The 17,730-nt window shown below is 49.0% G+C and overlaps 1 protein-coding gene across 2 annotated transcripts in view; it reads left to right on the top strand.

The window, feature by feature from the left end:
• The first annotated feature begins 5,989 nt into the window (after positions 1 to 5,989).
• The window catches only part of Mras (muscle RAS oncogene homolog), a 53,345-nt gene continuing 41,604 nt past the window's right edge, over positions 5,990 to 17,730 (top strand). Inside the window, exon 1 of one of the 2 annotated variants that reach the window (XM_085689606.2) lies at positions 5,990 to 6,323. The gene's annotated coding sequence lies outside the window, so the exon portion shown is untranslated. The remainder of the gene's footprint in view (positions 6,324 to 17,730) is intronic. The other variant, XM_048416858.3, reaches the window with a different exon arrangement.

Below are 17,730 nucleotides of genomic sequence, written 5' to 3'. Positions count from 1 at the left end.
TGTTCCAGGGCTGGAGTAGCTCAGTGGTTAGAAGCACTGGCTGCTCCTGCAGAGGCCCCAGATTCAGTTCTCAGCACTCACTTGGAAGAATACAATTCTTTTGTAACTCTGGCTGTAGGAGATCTGATACCCTCTTCTGACCTCATTGGGCCAGGCACACACATGGTATGCATCTACATACATGTAGACAAACACTCATACACATAAAAATCAAACTAAAAAAATTAAATAAAGTACTACGAGCCTCAGTTCCTCTACACCCAGTTATTTTAAAGTCCTTGTCCAGCAATGATAGCATCTGACTAACCTTTCTGTCTCCTTATACTGTATTCTCCTGATGACCAATTATGTCTTCATGTCTCTTTATACTTTTAATTATTATTGCTATTACTTGTTTATTCTTTGTCGGTAAGAATTGAACCCTGGGTTTGTGTGACAAAACTTTTCTGGGGAGATGAACACACACTAGTCTACTTACCCCAGATAGGGAACCCACAACAGACCAAAATATGGATACCACCGAAGTCCAAACTGAACCATTGAGTTCTACCGGAGTGACTTATAGGAATACAGGTGAGGGGTTACTTACAGGAGCAGAAATGACTCAAGACAAGTGCATCACCAAGGCTCATCCCAGCTAGGGTGACAGCCTGCACAGTTGGAAAACCTGGAGCATGCTACACAGCCTGCAGACAGCTCCGTAGGTTGGAGAATGTCCTTCTCAGGAGCCTCAGTTGGTCCAAACCTCTTTCAGGCAGTTCAGCGTGTTTCTATTTCATCTGGGCAGTTTATCTGGTCTCAGATTGTCTTCTTTGCAGCCGTCTCTGCCCTGTCTGATAGGGAGGGGCCTCGTGAATCTGGCCAGACTCAGGGAGTACTTGAAGCTGTTTTTTGGTGACTTAATTGCTTAAGGAGCTCCCCTTCAGGATGGAATGCTTTAATCTCAGAGGAGACTGTTACACAGCACCTGTATCTCATGCATGCGAGGACCATGCTTTGGCACTGGCCGGCATATGAGCCTGCACTTTAGAATTAACCTTACTAATGGACTGATTTTACTATTTGCAAAAATTGTGTGTGATTTATCAAGAGCTGCTTTTCGCCAGGTGGTGGTGGCACACGCCTTTAATCCCAGCACTCAGGAGGCAGAGGGCAGGCAGATCTCTGTGAGTTTGAGGCCAGCCTGGTCTACAGAGTGAATTCTAGGACAGCCAAGGCTACACAGAAAACCCTGCCTGGCAAAACCAAATAAATAAATAAATAGAACTACTTTTCCTTTGTTAACCAGATGGGTGAGGAATGAGCACCATAAATCCAGGATTAAACTGGATTGGGGCTGGATTTTTAATTCTTGTTTTAACTAAGAGCCTTGAGGGCCTTGCTATCTTCAATGGAGTTTTTGTTCTGACCTTGAGGGGTTCCTGATCCAGCTGCCCAGACTTGCTCCACACGGAGCTTCAACATTAGCTCAGGATTCTGTCAAAAGCCCTTACTTCTTGGGAAGCTTTTGTTTTCTAGACACCGCGGGACTAGGGAAGACTTCGTTCTACTGTTGTCATCTTCTGTGTCATCATCTTCTTTGTCATTTTTCTTCTGCCTCCTCCAGATTTAATTATTTTTATCTTATGTGTGTGGGAATTTTGCCATCACGTATGTCTCTGCACCACAATTGTGCTTCTGCCCACAGGGGCCAAAGGAGAGGAACTGAGTGTACAGACAGTCCTTAGCCACTGAGTGCTGAGAGCCGAGCCCACGTCCTCCTCAAGAGCAACAAGTGCCCGGAACTGCTGAACCGTCTGCCCCATCCCCTCATCCTGTTTTCTTCAATGCATTTTTTAGGCCCAGAACTCAACAACCATCACACAGAAGAAATTAGCTGCTGAGGGTCTCCTGTGCTGTCATTTGCCAGTTGAGCATCACGTGGTTAGAGCTTTGCTCATCACTATTTCCTCTATCATGGGTCCTCCTGGGCAAACGGTCACTGAGTGGTACCCCAAACTGACTAATATTTTAGATAAGGGGATGGGAGAGGCAGCTAGAAACCTTATCCTCTGTTGTGACAAGAATTTACTGGTTCACACCTGTTCACCCTCCCCTAGAAAAGGAAATCTTGAAATTTGAAAATCATAACTTGCCCCCACCATTTTCATTAGCATGATTAGCTTGCAGTTCAAAGTCTACTTTTGATCTTTCTTAAAATATTCTGTGGCAGTATCACTAGTCTACAGCCCTGGTTGTCGAAATACAGCATGTTAAGGACACAGAATAGAATGGACTATATCAGAGGGCATCACACATAATAAAAATAATGATTGTTTGAGGAGACTTTTGCTGTGTGTGTGTGTGTGTGTGTGTGTGCGTGTGCGTGTGCGTTTCGGACTCACAATGTAAAAATCTATTTTTTTTCCTACTGGTTGCAATCCCTGAAGTTTAAAGCTGCTGGACTCAAAATTCCAAGGAGGAAAAGTCCATACTGCTAGAAACAAATCTGTGAGGTGAGCAACTATTTGGAGGCGTTTGGTGGTGAATGTGAAGATTTGTGGGAGACTGCTCTTCTGGCTCCAAAGAGCAAGAGGGCACCTCTGGCCGGGGTGGATTATGAATGACCCCAAAGAAACTCTTGGGAGACTTCACCCCTAATTGGGGCAGTGAGAAGTGATTGGCAGAAGCCGTGGGAACTCTGAAAGCAGATTTCCCCAGTTCTTGGTGCTATGTCCTAAGTGGAGAACAGACCATCTTGAACTTGCACTAGCAGAAAAGACAGTTAAGGGTTAACTGGCATGCAGCTCCACAAACCTCTTTGGCTAACCTATGGTAGGTTCTTCTGGGTCATCAAAGGTGATTCTAGCTGAAGCCTGAAGAGGCTGTACCTAGAACAAAGACTGTCTTCTTATTTACGTACCTACGTCTCTAGCACCAAATGCTCTTGAATGACCTGCCTGTCCAGGCCACATGCATGACAGGAAGAGTATAGATCTTGTGGTCAGGAGAGCCTATCTTTAGGGCCATTGGCTGCATGGGATCAGACCCGCAACCTCTTTACATCTAGACCAAGGCAGATAAGGCATTTAGCACAGACCCCTGGGAGGTTGATATCCCCATCACTGGCACATCATGTGTGGGGTACCAGAAGTTCAGAGCTGCCTTTATCCTCAGAGACCACACTGAGCCTGGAGTCTAGAGGAAGACTGAGCAGCGAGGACCTGGATGGTTTCCAGTCCTGAAGGCTCCAGCCCACTCCAGGTTACCCACTGAACCCTTACCTCCAGTCTGTTCTGACCCACAGCTTCCGGCATTCCCCGGGGCGGTGAGTGCAGCACGCTTGCTTTCTCACCAACTAGGGAGATCTCATTGTGAGTCAAGCCAGCAGCTCTGACCTTTATTCTAGTCCAGGAATTGGCTCCTGGCCCACTGGCTGGCCTTGGACCTAAAGGCATGAAATCTGGTCTGTGCTCTCTCTGAGTCCTTGGCCAGAAGTTTGTCTGGTGTACCATGCTCCAGGCACACCTGATCAACCATGCGTTTCTGTTGGAATATTTGGAAAGGCTTCAGCTCAATGGTGCCTAAGTATACAAGTTTTTGTCTCTTAGTTCTTAGCCCAGCTGCTGGATTAGTTCCTACCCCCACCCCCATCCCTGTCCTCTGACCTGGCTCTTCGGCTCTCACTTGCTCCTTCTGGACCTTTGTCTAGGTGCTCTTCTCTAGGCTTCCACATAGCTCTGTAAATCTCTCTCCAACACTGCTTAGTCCTGAATTGGGGGGCGGGTCCCTGTTCCAAGACCGGCACTCAGTGGGTGCTCCATCAGTTCCTCCTGAGTGAACTCTCAGAACTTGCTTTTGCTGCTCAGTCGCCCTGCTTTAAAAAGACTGCTCACCAGCAACTAAGCCACAGCCTTATTTCAGGGTTCAAGGAGCAGGGGAGGTAGCCTAAATGGGATAATCCGTCCTGAGTCACTACCTGAGCGTTCCAAAGTGGCCGCTGAAGGCCCTCAGGAATATGACAATTAAGCTATTTAAGTCTCATTTCTGGGGAGACATGAGAGGGATTTCTGTATGGAAATAGATATAGACTCCACTCATATGGAACACCCTCTGTGCATCTTCCCTGAAGCCCGTGGTAAATAAAAATGGGAGGAAAGGGCAGCGGCAGGGCAAGACTAAGTCAAGGTGGGCTTCCCTGGGAGGACAACAGAAGCCTGCCCTAGGCAGAGCCTCAGCCTGGCCTGCAGGATGCAGCGCTGGGAGGTCCCCTGAGACCTGGGGCGAGAAGAAACACTCCAAACGGTAAGACAGGCCTGGGTGTGTAAGTCATCAAGGCCATTTACAAAAAAAAAAAAAAAAGGAAATGACCCTGAAGTGGATGTGGAGGTAGGGAAACCCTGTGGGGGAGGGGAGAATGAGAATGAAATAGCTTTGAGACTTAGAACAAGAGGTCACTTCACCCCCACTAGTGTGGCCATATTTAAAAGACGCAGAATTACAAGTGTCGACAAAAACAAGAAAGGAAGAAAAGCTGTGTCTAAAGTCCTGCCTTCCCTACTTGGGGAGGGAGGCAGAGACAGCCAGGTCCCCTAAACTCTCAGCCCAGCCTGTCTACTCAGCAGGCTCTGGGTCAAGGAGACACCATCTCAAAATAAACAATACTAAAACCAATCCCCCAGACCAAACGTCAAAACAAAGTAAAATGGTGAGTAACACCCAAGAAGGACACCTAATGTTGTCCTCTGTCGTCTACAGGCGTGTGCTGTTTAAACAGATGCACACACACACCACACCACACCGCACCGCACCACACCACACCACACTACACCACACCACACCACACAACGTCGAGACAGTCGTTGGAAGGTAAAATGCTACTTTGGAAACGGATACATCCCCTAAAAGAGTTACCTGAGTGACCTGGTGATTCCACTGGAGGTATACCCAGGAGAAATCAATGTGTTTCCAGGCTTGTATAGTAACATTCTAGCCACTTCATTCATAACAGCCCAAAATAAAAACGTAGATAACTGTCGGTTGATGAGCAGCCAAACAAAATGGTTCATATGCATACGGTGGGAGATGAGTCTGTTTGAGGCGCTGCTACACTTCCTGCTACACTGGCCCACATACATTCAGCCTGAAGACACCATGGAAGAAGTCAGTCACAGAGACCACATGTTGTATGACTCCATTTATAGAAAATGTTCTGAATAGGCAAATCCACCGTGGCTGGAAAGCAGATTAGAGGTTTCCAGAGGCTGGGAGAAGGGAAGAATGAGGAAAGGCTACCCACTGAGGTTTTTATTTATTGGGGAAAGGGGATAGTGACCAAAATGTTCTGGAATTAGATAATAACTATGGTTGCACAACTTTGTGAATATACCAAAACCCCACTGAAATGCACATTTTAAAAGCGTACATTCAGCGTTATGTGATCCTATCTCAAGTCTTGTGAATGGGGGTGGCCTGGGGTGGGGGGATAACTGCTACCGAGAAGAGCGGCGAAATGCTGAGCGACTGTCGCCTCCTGTCCCACTAGCAAATTCGCATGGACTTTGAGGCCTGAAACTTCGCACCTAGAAGGTCCTCAGAGTCCTGGGGTTCTGGGGACACTGTTGACAGGAGTCATCTAGGACTGGGGAGGAGTCCGCAGGTCTTGAAGTTGGCGGCCACTGTGGAGAGTTGGAGCGCCTACTCTTTTAAAGCCGCCCGGGGCGAATTCTCATTTGGTGTCCCAGGCTCGGCGGTGGCTGCCGGGCTGCGGGTCGGTGCGGTGAGTATGTGGGGCGGAGGGACCCTGCCCGGTGCCAGTTGTCCCAACGCCCGCAGTGGCGCCGTTTTGGGGTCGCCTCGGCCAATTGGAAAGCGCTCGAGGCGCAAGGGACGCGGTCGCTTTAAGGAGGCGGCGGGGCGGGGACGGCGGCCGCGGTCGGGCTGGCTGGCGCGGAGCCGTCAGTCGGCGGCGCGGGGCCCGGCGGGCGCGGGCGCGGCGCTCCCTCCTCCCGCCGGGGGACGAGCGAGGAGGTGGCGGCCGAGGGTCTGAGCCCAGCCCGGGCGGGAGCGCGCGGTGAGCGGCCGTGCAGCCCCGCGGGGAGGAGGCCGGCGGGCGCTTTGTTCCGGGGCTGGAGGTGTGGCCGGCGGTGTGGCCCGCTCGCCCTGCTGCGCTGCACTCGGGCGCCCGGCTCTGGCTGTGCGTGGCCTCTACCCCAGCCACCCGCCCCAGCACAACGGTGTGCGGTGAAGTCGCTCGCCACCCGGATCTCAGTGGGGGAGGGCCTGGCCACCGCTCAGACAGACTCCTTTGACTGTAGTCACCCCGGGGTTCCTCGGTTGCCCGGGTAAGGACTTGGCGGGGAGGTGGGCGACGGGGTGGTGGGGCTCTTCTGGCTTAAAATGGCGTTAACCAGGGTAGGGATCTGCCGGTGGGGTGGCACATTCGTGAGAATAATGAAAGACAGCTTGCTTCATAAACAACTCTTGACTGCGCCCTGGGTTCGGGTTGCTGGGGCTCTGGTCACAACTGGGGCCTGCGCTCACACACTGAAGTGACGCGGCCCGGTGCCCCACCATGTGTCAGGCTCAATGCCAGCTCCTGTCCCACCCGGAAGGTAGGGGCACAAACTGAGTGACAACCCAGTGTGGTCAGTCAGAGAACTCAAGAGACCCTACTCAAGGGTAGGAGGTCCAGGAAGACTGTCTAGAAAAGCAGATGTGAGCGGGGGCTCTTGACATCCAGTTAGAAACCTCTGCAGAGCTGAGGTGGCCTGGGGCTCGGGACATGTAGTCTGGAGAGGGGACAAAGACAGTTTCACCTGGGCTCTGACCTAAGCGCTGGTGGCGGGGAACCTCTTCGGGCTACAATGGTTTTTGCTCCTCTGGACCAAATTAGAGAGAGTAGACGGATGGGGCTCAGAACTGTGGCCTCTAGAGGTCTGCCTGGATGGAGGGGGTAAGAGAGAAGACTTAAAAGCAAAGTGTACAAAGACGGGGCGCTTGGGGAGGATTTGCCCGTCTTCAGATAGGGACCCACCAGAAAGATGGTATTTATGGTGGTATCCAGAAAGGAGGACATAGACAGACAACCTACCCAGGACCGAGTCAAAGAAGGCCTGTTGTGAGTGTGTGTGTGTGTGTGTGTGTGTGTGTGTGTGTGTGTGAGAGAGAGAGAGAGAGAGAGAGAGAGAGAGAGAGAGAGAGGGAGGGATGGACGGAGGGAGAGAGAGAGAGAAAGAAAGAGAGAGAGAGAGAGAGACATCCACGGCTGCGGTGCAAGGTCTTAAGGCTAGTGCATGCTGCATCCTGCATCCTGAGTTGAAGTGTGAGTGGTGGCTATGTCTATTAACCGGCACATGTCAGGGTTTAGCTGTGAATAACGTGCTTTCACCGAGGCAGTTTGTAGAGTTTCTCCTGCCCCTTTTCCCAGAGAAGAAATCTGAGCTGCTAACATTCCGTAAATCTTTGAATTTCCTGTAAATTGCATGTCCCCACTGGCTGGGGCTGAAAATGTTTCAGGCCGTGGTGTTTCCTCATGGGTCTGCTCATGCTACCCAGCAGGCAGTTAGCGTCTCTGTCTGTGGTTTATGGTATGGTTGGGCCTTTCTCCACTAGGGTGGGAGGTGTGGGGCGCTGTTGCTGTGGGGTTTCAAGGTCAGTCTCTTTGTAGCAGGAGGTTAAGCAAGTCCCCATGCCCTGGTGGAAACTACCACCCCCCAGACCTGGTGGAAACTACCACCCCCCAGATGTGACCTTGACATTTCCTTCTGAAGAGGAGAGCCCCCCTGGGGAGGTAGGTGACTACTTTCCAGAGCTGCCAGCCTTGCTCCTGCATAAAGCGATTTCCATAGCCCTGGTGGACTTGAAACCCACTGTGTAGACCAGACTGGCCAGAACTGATATCTACCTACCTCTGTCTCATGTGTGCTGGGATTAAAGGCACACACCATTATGCTTGGCTACATTTATGATTTCTGTGTGTGTATGTGTGACAAATATAACGAGTTTTAGGCACAGATATTTCACTCTGATCTCTGGTGCTCATCTGGAACTAGGGAGGACTCTAATGAATTGAGCCCTTAGAGTGACCAACTGGTCCTAACATTACATGTTTCCTCACCTCCTGGATCTCCTGAGTTCTCAAGAAACTGTGATCTCTATGCTATCTTTGACACATGTTGTCGTCGTCATTGCAACCTTGTCTGCTGATGAGATACCCCCCAAACAGTGTGCCTGGAAGTACCTGAAAACACACTGCTCCTGGGTATTGCATGGTTTGCACAAACAGTACTAAGTGCGAAATAGGTCCTTGTGCAAAGCTGGAATGTGCTCTGGTGTCTAGAGGGTATGAGTGTAGGCATGAACCAGCTACAAGGGACATAGAGATGGGAAAAACGAAGGAGCTGGATGTGAGCGCCTTGCAGTTTGGAGCACCTGGCCGGTGCCCATTCTACAGGTGCTGAGCAGAACACTTCGTAGCCTTACCTCATAGTATGTGATACCTCTGGGCCCTATGGTCCAAGTCCGCAGGGGTGTATTGGGCTGCAATAACAAAACACAAATAACGCAGGTTAGATGAGGCACAGATAAGGCTCCCAAAGACACCCTAGGCTCTTGTACACTTCTGCAAGTTACTGTGTGGGACAGGTAGCCGTGGAGGCTGAGACTCTGGAGTTTAGAATTGTGGTTTTCATGATCTTGAGACGCTGCTTTTTAAAATGTGTGTATGAGAAGCCAGAGAACATTGGCATGCAGAGTTGAGCCTGTGCGCTGGTTACTTCTCTTGCCGCCGTGACAAAAGGCCTGAGAAAAGCAGCTTACGGAAGGGTTCGTTTTGATTCACAGTTTGAGAATGCAGCCCCACCTGGCAGAGAAGACATTTTGGCAAGACGGCTTCTGGTTGGGTGGCAAGCATATAAGATGGCTGGTCACACTGCATCCACAGTTAGAGAGCAGGAGAAATGAATCCTGGCTTTCTGCTCGCTTCCTCCTTTTTGATTTAGTTCAGGGGCACCTGCCCGTTGGAAGGTGTTGCCGACATCCAGGGCATGTATTCCCTCCTGCATGAAACATGTCCCAAACACCCTCACAGACATGGCCAGAGGTTAGCTTCTTAGATGCTAAATCCCATCATGCTAGCAAGGCTATGACGCCTATGACTCGGGGCCATTAGGAATCTCTGAAAATGAGTCACGGGATTGATTCTCCTGGTCTAATGCCCCTGGCTTCAGCAACGGTTTTTGGAGACTGTCGTATGTCTCAGCCAGGTAGTGTTCTTCTGTAGAGCATCTTAAAGGACAGAGATGGTATCCAACATCGACAGAGACTGGGTTACTGCCACCAGGCTGAGGTGACATGTGTCCTCAGCCTGTAGCCTACCCTGGGAGGCTCTGAGGAAGGGAGTTGTGTTATCACTACAAAGCCACAGGTCAGGCCCACCCCAATCACTACCTGCCGTGCAACCCACAGTGGTGTCTCTTGTCCTCTGGGTAGCATTCTTACTCCTTGAGAGTGTCACCTCACCAGCCCTCCTTGGCTTGCCTTCCACACCCCCACCTTTTCTTCTGGCTTATGTGCTTCAAGATAGATTTCTTCGGGCCTTCCTCTCATGGGGGTCATGGAGCAACCGTGTGAATTTTGCCTGTTACTGTCCTTTTATGTGCCTGCCAGCTCTATTGGATGGACTTTGAGGATGGCCAGATGGCCAAATGAAAATATGGGTCATCCCCAGCTATTAAGGTGACAGACACATTGGGTCTCAGAAGGGCTTATTCTCTGTCTGGAGAGCCTGGTATGAGGTTACTTCTCAATGGATGAAAGTCACAAGTCACATTTGATTGTTCCACTAGTGAGATTTTGGAGACCACCAAGAATTGAATTGATTCTGCAGCAAGGAGTGAGGGTCTAAACTGGGCAGGGTAGGGAGCTCTAAGGTCAGATCTGGCCCTCGGAGAGTGTCTAGAGGGCTTGGGTGGGTCCTGTGCTGTGCTGGCCCAGGCTCTGCCTGTGGCTTCTCTGCCCGGGGTTGTCATGGGAATTAGATGAAATACACAGATGAAATATGCTGGGAGACTAGAGAGGGTCACAAGAATAAGAGCATAATCAGGGTTGCAGCCATCTCAAATAATAGAATCCTGACCCAGTAGGCCCCTCCAGAATATTTAGTATAGAATCACGCCCAGCAGAACCACTTCTCATCATGATGGGAGAGATCATTTAAGATGCGGTACAGAAAGATCTCTCATTTGAATAGTTACATAGATGTTACTATGCTTTATTTATATAAAAAAATACAAGCAGGCATCATATCAGACCTGTTTTTTTTTTTTGAATGGATATTTTTCTCAGATTAATGCCACAGAAAAATTTTAGAGCCAGGTGTTATACTACAAGCCTGTAACCTCAGTACCTGAGGTAGAAACAGGAAGATCAGCTTAAAGTCATCCTAAGATACATAGCAAGTTTGAGGCCAGCTTTGGGCTACAAGAGACCGTCTGAAAAACTAACATGAGGACCAGTGAGATGACTCAGTAGGTCGAGACTCTTGCTGTCGAGCCTGCCGACCTGAGTTCAACCCTGGGTCTTACATAGTGAGAGGACAGGACTCACTCCTGCAGACAGTCCCCTGACTCCTGCGAGTCAGGACTGTCCTTCCGTCTGTGACAGCGTTGGCTTAAGCTGGACCCTTGTAGAGGTGGCACTCACTGCCTTCAGGTTACTCTGTTCCACTGGGAAATTTGCTCATCGTCTTAAAGTTCCTTCCTTTCACCCCTTACCCTGTTCCACACAAACCACTCAGTCATGTGTCTTATAGAATGGGCTGTTTTGCTTTCTTCAACTTCTTCTCAGTGGCTTGGTTTAAAGATATCCTATCTGCATGGCCATCTATCCATTCACCCACCTATCCATCTGTCTGCCCATCGGTCCACCTGCCCACCCATCTACCTGTCCATCTTCCCTTCAGCAAGGACCTATGCTTTGGCCGTGTCCTGTACACTTTGTATTTGCCATCCCTGAACCTCAGCACCGTCACTGGGTGCTGTTAGCCTTCTGTGCTTGTGGAAACCAGATTTCAGGAAGGCTAAGCAGCTCTCTGTCATCATGAGCTTAGAGATGCTGCACCAGAGAGGAGTCTGAGCACATTCTATTTCAAGCGTATGTGCGACTTCTGCCGCATCTGCTGTTCACAGAACCAGAGGACCACACAACCCAGTCTCCTCTCTGCTGGTGCTATGAGGTCTGATTCTGCATAATCAATCCCATGGGGCGGGGGCCTTTTAAGGAGAGTGGTCGGAAGACCTTTTGCGTGAGAACACTGTATGCGGCAGAAACCTCAAAGGCAAACCTGTGGCTGATTCACAAAGGGTAGAGAGGACTGACTGGCAATAACCCTGACTGCATTAATCCGATAGCAGCGCCTATGAATCCCTAAATCACTTTCTCACTATATTGTTTTAATTTTGAAAAAGAAAAATGCAAAGGACAATGGCCCAGAATGAACAGGTCTGACCATTTTTCTCTGCACTTGATCCTTCCTGTGGCAGTGCAGGACTTAAAACCAGAGGTTGGTCCTTTGGCCTGGTGAGGGCTGTGCCTGGTTTCCAGTTGTTAGACCTCTCTTTGCCCTCATACTCAGGTAACCCCTGAATTTGCTGCTGAGGCCTCATACCTAGGTAACCCCTGAGTTTGCTAGTGAGGCCTCATAGCCAGGCAACCCACTGAAGTTGCTAGTGAGGCCTCCACTGAGGGTGCTGGTAGCTCCATCCTCCTCCTGTGACTGCACCGGGAAGGAAGGCGATGTGTGCTGTTGGGCTTTGACCTTTCTCAAAGGTCTTTTCCAAACCCGTACATCCGTGCATCTGCCCTCACCAGCATCTGCCTCGATCAATGTGTTTTGGATCAAAATTTAGTTCTAATTCAACTGTAATTTAGGTGGAGACTAGAAGGGGAAGTTTGGAGAAGACAGAAAAGCTGTGACTCTCTTTTTAGAATCTGATGATTTGTGATGTTCATCTTAAACAGTCGTTGAAAAAGCCCATAGTGTGTTCTGTACTGTAAGAGTAAGCTGGGCACAGTGGTGCATGCTTGTAGTCCTGACACTCTGGAGGTTGAGGCAAGAGGGTCAGGGGTTCAAGGTCATCCCTGATACATTTCAAGGCCAGCCTGGACTACATGAGGACCCTGTCTCAAAACAAAAGTATAAGGCTAGATATAGTGGCTCACAATGTTAATCCCAGCATTTGGGAGACAGAGGCAGGCACACCTCTGTGAATTCAAAGTCAGCCTGGTCTGCATAGTGAGTTCCAGGACAGCCAGGGCTCTGTAGAGAGACCCTGTTGCAAAAAACCAAAACCAAACAAACAGAAGTACAGGACCAGCTTTAAGGAAGCAGACCAAGTCGAGTGGAGGCACTTTCTGATCCCCAGTTCTTCATGTTTCTGTTTTTCCTTTATGGTGCCTCATAGGGAGTTCTCTTCTCTGCCAGGCAGGGCTAACCAACTCTTCAGCTGCTGGGGGAGAGGGGTGGGGGGAACGCACCTGGTGACAACTGGAGGCACCCTCTTCTTTCCACCCACAGGCTGACTCCTGTTACCGTTCATCTTGGGACTGAAGTGAGAACAGCTGAGAGCTTCTTCTTGAAGCTGTGCCGTGGAGATGCAGACGGTTCTGGAAGGCCTTCCTTGCTGGCAGATTTTTTTTTCCCAGTGTGTCACTAGTTGGGGCTGAGATTTAAACTAGTTTTGTAATATGCCAGAGGGACCAGGGGTGGTCCTAAAATCCTCATTCTGAACTGGTGAGGATTGAATCACCTTTTTTTGAGTTGCCAGCAAGGGGTCACACTTCTGGAGCCTTCTCCATCTGATGGAGATGCTACAAAAGTCACCGAGGCTGAGAGTGGAGACCTCAGAAGGACCTAGGGTTTGTCTTCCTATACAAATGGCATCAATGAGAGCAGCTACATAGACTATAGAACTAAGTCTGCTTATACAGAAATATATGAATGTATTGTGTTCACAGACCCAGAAAAAAAAAAAGAAAAGTTTGGGTTTACAAAAACCTACACCACATATTGTGTGTTGGGTTGCCCACAGTATATACTGAGCACTGAGGTTGAAAGTAACTGTAGTCATGTGACGCTGTGTGTGAATCGGTAGAATCACCAGTAATTGAGAGGGAACTTGGGGGGCACCTAACTTCTTAAGAGACGATCATTTATGGGAAAGTTGGGGACAGGCTCTTGCCTCCCAAGAGTGTTACATTCATTTCAAAAGAATTAATTTCAAGGTATTTACTGTTTTTCTTTTTCTTTTCTTTCTTATCCTTTAGAATTCCAACACACTTTCTGGGAAATTCCCCCCTTTTTAGATAATCACAAATTGGCCTCTTCATGTTTTAATTAACATGAGTGGAAACTGCAGCTTCAGTGTGCTGATCAGAGCCATGCGTCTTTCTCAGCCAGTGCCTTCCTCTTTGGAATCATGCCCAAAGTCCAAAATAGCCCCTTGTGTGCTCTTTCAACACCTGCTTTATTGGAGATGAGGGAAAAAGGGTGGAGACACTGTCCCAACACTTTGGGGACATACATATATTTTTAAAATGTTGTCATGTAGGCTGTGTCTCCTCTGCCGTCCTTCCACACCCACGTTCCTCAGGTTGAGATTCTTGGCAGAAAGTGGGAAGGTCTATCTCTGCACACCACACCCTTTCCAGCTGCGGAAGCCAGGGTCTGCAAAGGTCAGGTACCCTGGTGGCACGTAAGACCAGCTGGCTTCCCAACCAGCCTCCTGTCCACTCCACTCATTGCCCCAAGCTCCACCCACCCTCCGTGGATTGTGGCCTGAGTCCACTTATCTGGGACTGGGTGGGTGTTTCCTGCATGTTTAAGATTTTATGGAGGAAATAAAAATAAAGGAACAAAGCCTTTGTTTTATTTCTGGACTCTAACTGGGAATGGCTGGAAGGATGGAAAGGGGTGCAGGAACTGGTCACTTGGCACCTTAACAAAATAACCATTCTAATAGAGAGAGCAGTTCACAGCGACGGTTCAATTTAGGGTTGGTGTGGGTGAATAGGAAGGACGGGCAGAGGGTTTGGAGAAAGCCTGAACGTGGGTGGAATGGAATAGGACAGGGTGGAGCGGCTTTGCCCTAGGCAGGGTCTCTAACAGTGCCAGGCAAGGGTCTGGGGCCACCCAGCTAGGCTCCGAGCAGGCAGCCTACCCTTAGGACTCTCTGGTTTGTCTTTTTTCTTTTCTTTATTCTTTTTTCTTTTCTTTCTTTTTTTTTTCTTCTTTCTTTTTACATTCCAGTCTTGGAACTGGCTGTGTAGACCAGGCTGGCCTCGAACTCAGAGATCCACCTGCCTCTGCCTCCCAAGTGCTGGGATTAAAGGTGTGCACCACCGCCACCCGACTGATTTAACTTTCCTGGATGAAGTCCCTGCTCTGATTTCTGCCACTCTATTTTGTCTGTGTGATCTTAAGAGAGTCCCTGCTTCTATGAGCCTCCCTTCCACACACAGAAGAGATGCCCCAGCTCCCTTTGCCTGCCTCTCTGGGTCAACCCTCCATTCCACATGTGTGTGGGGAAATAGACACCCAGCAGTTCTCAGTTCTCCCGGAGGATTTTCTTCATACTGAAGTTCTCCAAGGGTGCCATTTTAAAAAGTTGCCTAAGCGGCAGTGAGAACTCCCTATGCCCACAGTATTTTTGGCTATCTGAGGGTGAGGATGGTGCCTACTGGCTGTCTCCCCCCAGCATCAGCTACCTGCTGTGCCCCACATGGGTATGGTAGGCTTGGCTTATTTACTCCCTAAGCCCTACCGATCTACTGCTGTTATACAACAGGTTTTCACCACAATCTCAGGAGAAAGGGGTTTCCCATGGCTCAGAAAAGAGCCAGAGATGAAGTTCAGTGACATCCCTTTTCTTCTTGCTTGGTTTTTGCTTGGAGAACTTCTCCTGTGGTTCTCTCTCTCGACCCTAGTTTACTACCATTTCCCAGGGTCAGTTTTCCTGCACACTTCCTCTCAGAGCTGACAACTCCTTACTCTGTCACTTGATTGATTGAGGAGCTGTGATGAAAGTCTGCTCTAGACTAACCTTGAGCCATACCCTTTAAATCCAAAAGGGCCATTAGAGAGTTCCTCTAAGCAGGGTTCAGTATCCTGGAGTTCCAGAAGAACACAGATGCTGTAGGATGGTTACTACCGTCATTAAGGCTAATGTAAGTTCTAAAGTCAGGCTGCCTCTCCTAATGACCATGCCAGGAGTGGATGTCTTTTCTGTAGAGTGACTGAGCGGAGCAGAAATGATCTGGGTTCACAGACATTTACTGAGCTCTGCAGGGATGTGCATTGACCATCAAGTAGAGAGGTCACACTACGTCATATACAACTAAACATGCAGTCCCAGCCTGTCGAATGTTGTCAAGAGACATCACAGGTGGCTCTGGGAGGACATAAGTGGAATCTCATCCAGCAAGTCCAAGGCACATTAGGAGTCAGGGAGGTATATCATGGGGTTTAGGGTATACAATGGCATACCCTGGCCACAGGCCTCAGCCTGGCTCTTCTTCCAGCAACCATGCTGCTGTCTGTCACTTACCAATAATAGTTTTATAGTTTGGGTGGTGGCACACTCCTTTAATCCCAGCACTCAGGAGGCAGAGACAGGCAGATCTCTGTGAGTTCAAAGCCAGCCTGGTCTACAGAGTTCTAGGACAGGCTCCAAAGCTACAAAGAAACCTTGTCTCAAAAAAAAATAATGATAATAGTTTTGCACAGTTGTTAATTTGCTAAAGATTATACAACTAGCAGAGAGGCAAGACTGATAATTTTTTTTCCATGACAGGGTCTTGTGTATCCCTGGCTGACTTCAGACTTGCTATGTAGCCAAGAATGACCGTGAATTCCTGCTCTTTCTCTCTCTACTTTCCAAGTTCTGGGATTATGGGTGTAAACTGCCCCGTGTGGTCTATGAAGTGCTGAGGATCAAACCCAGGACTACATAAATGCTAGGCAAACACTCTACCGTTGGAACTACAACTCCAGCTCTTAGATGAACGAGTTTTAATGGAAATGCTATAGAAAGTAGAGGGAGCTAAATGAAGTGGCACATACTTTTAATACCAACACTTGGGAGGGCACAAGCAGGTAGATCTCTGTGAGTTCGAAGCTAGCCTGGTCTGCATAGTGAGTTCCAGGACAACCAGGCTACATATTGAGACGTCTCAAAAAGAAAAGAAAAGGAAAGAAAAGAAAAGAAAAGAACAACAATAACAATAAAAAAACCGAAGGAAGGCAGGATGGGCACAGCAAGCAAGCAGAGAGTGGGCAACCAGCCACCCAATCCGTTCTGACCTTTGGTCGAGCCTTGCCCTTGGGTCTGATTTCCCTCTCCCTTCTAAACCAAATCTGCGTGGTTAGGCAGAGGAAAAACAGGAAAATAGAAAACTATAGAGCTCAGGGGGTGAGGTGTAGCCACCCGTGTGTGTGTTTGTGTGTGTGTGTGTGTGTGTGTGTGTGTGTGTGTCCTGCTATTTTAGCTAGAGAGTTTAACATCCTGAGTTTGGGAGAGTTGCTGAGAAACCACCCTGCCCTGCCCTGAGCTCTGGTGGATACTCAGAACCAGGTTCTCCTCCGTGTGCCACTCCACAGGCCTCCACACAGGAAAATCCCATCAGCCCGCTTGTTGCCATGCCCAGCTCGTTTCCAGGAAGTTTCCCCTTTATTTGGCCCATCCATCTGGCTACTCTTTAAAAATGGAAATTAGATCGCCTCACCCTACCTCTGGGAAGAGCCTAGTCCCCATTTCGGTCAAGCATTAAAAAATGGTCACAGTCTTTGATAATGGCCTTTAATGTTTTGAAAATAAATAAGGAAAATAAAATCCTTTTTGAATGTACCTTTTGCCCTCTACCTCCCTGGGTCTGAGCCACTCCCGAGGCAGGCTGTGTGCCTGTGTGTCTGTGGAGGACACACCCCTGGAAATTTCCCTGCAGGCTGAGGAACCCGTGTCGCTGCATGGGGTCGGTTCCACTGCTTTCGTCTTTCGGTTCTTTGTAGCCAGATTCAGGCCAGGCTAGCAGTGAAAAGAGTCATCTATCCCAGACTGCCACAGCCCTAGGGTTGTGTTCATGCTGGAAAGAGCCAGGGAGGTGGCCGTTGATCCGTGGCAGAGCCATTAGGAGGTATGGGGGTCATTTAACGTACAATGAAAACCTTTTAAACTGATGGTCAGTATTCGAATTTATTTATTTTTGTTTTATGTGCATTGCTGTTTTGCCTGTATGTATGTCTTTGTGAAGGTGTCAGATCCCCTGGAACTGGGGTTACAGTTTTGAGCTGTTGTGTGGGTGCTGGGAATTGAACCCAGATCCTCTGAAAGAGCAGCCAGTGCTCTTAACCACTGAGCTCTATCTCCAGCCCCAATGGTCAGTATTTTAAAATCTGGAGTTCTCTCTCTCACACACACAAACAGACTTCTGGTTAGTCTAAAAAGGTAAACTCTCTGTTGGGAGGCCGAGGCAGAATAGCAAGCTCCAGGCCAGTTAACGCTATTCAGCGAGACGCTGTCTCAAAAATAAACCGAAACAAAACATCTGCCCTGCTGTAGGCATTATCTAGCTGCAGCTGTCAGCTGGGTCAGCCCCCTTTTTCATGCTACCAGAGGAACCTGATAGAAGGGGTGGCACAAAGGGACATGCTCCTTAAAAGAGGCAGTATGGCCACGGGGTCACGTAAGAGCTTTG

Source organism: Myodes glareolus, chromosome 4, assembly GCF_982192425.1.
Source record: "Myodes glareolus chromosome 4, mMyoGla1.1, whole genome shotgun sequence".
In the NCBI taxonomy this organism is placed as follows: Eukaryota; Metazoa; Chordata; class Mammalia; order Rodentia; family Cricetidae; genus Myodes; species Myodes glareolus.
The sequence above is the reverse complement of the archived record's forward strand: the minus strand, read 5'-3'. Positions and strand labels throughout refer to the sequence as shown.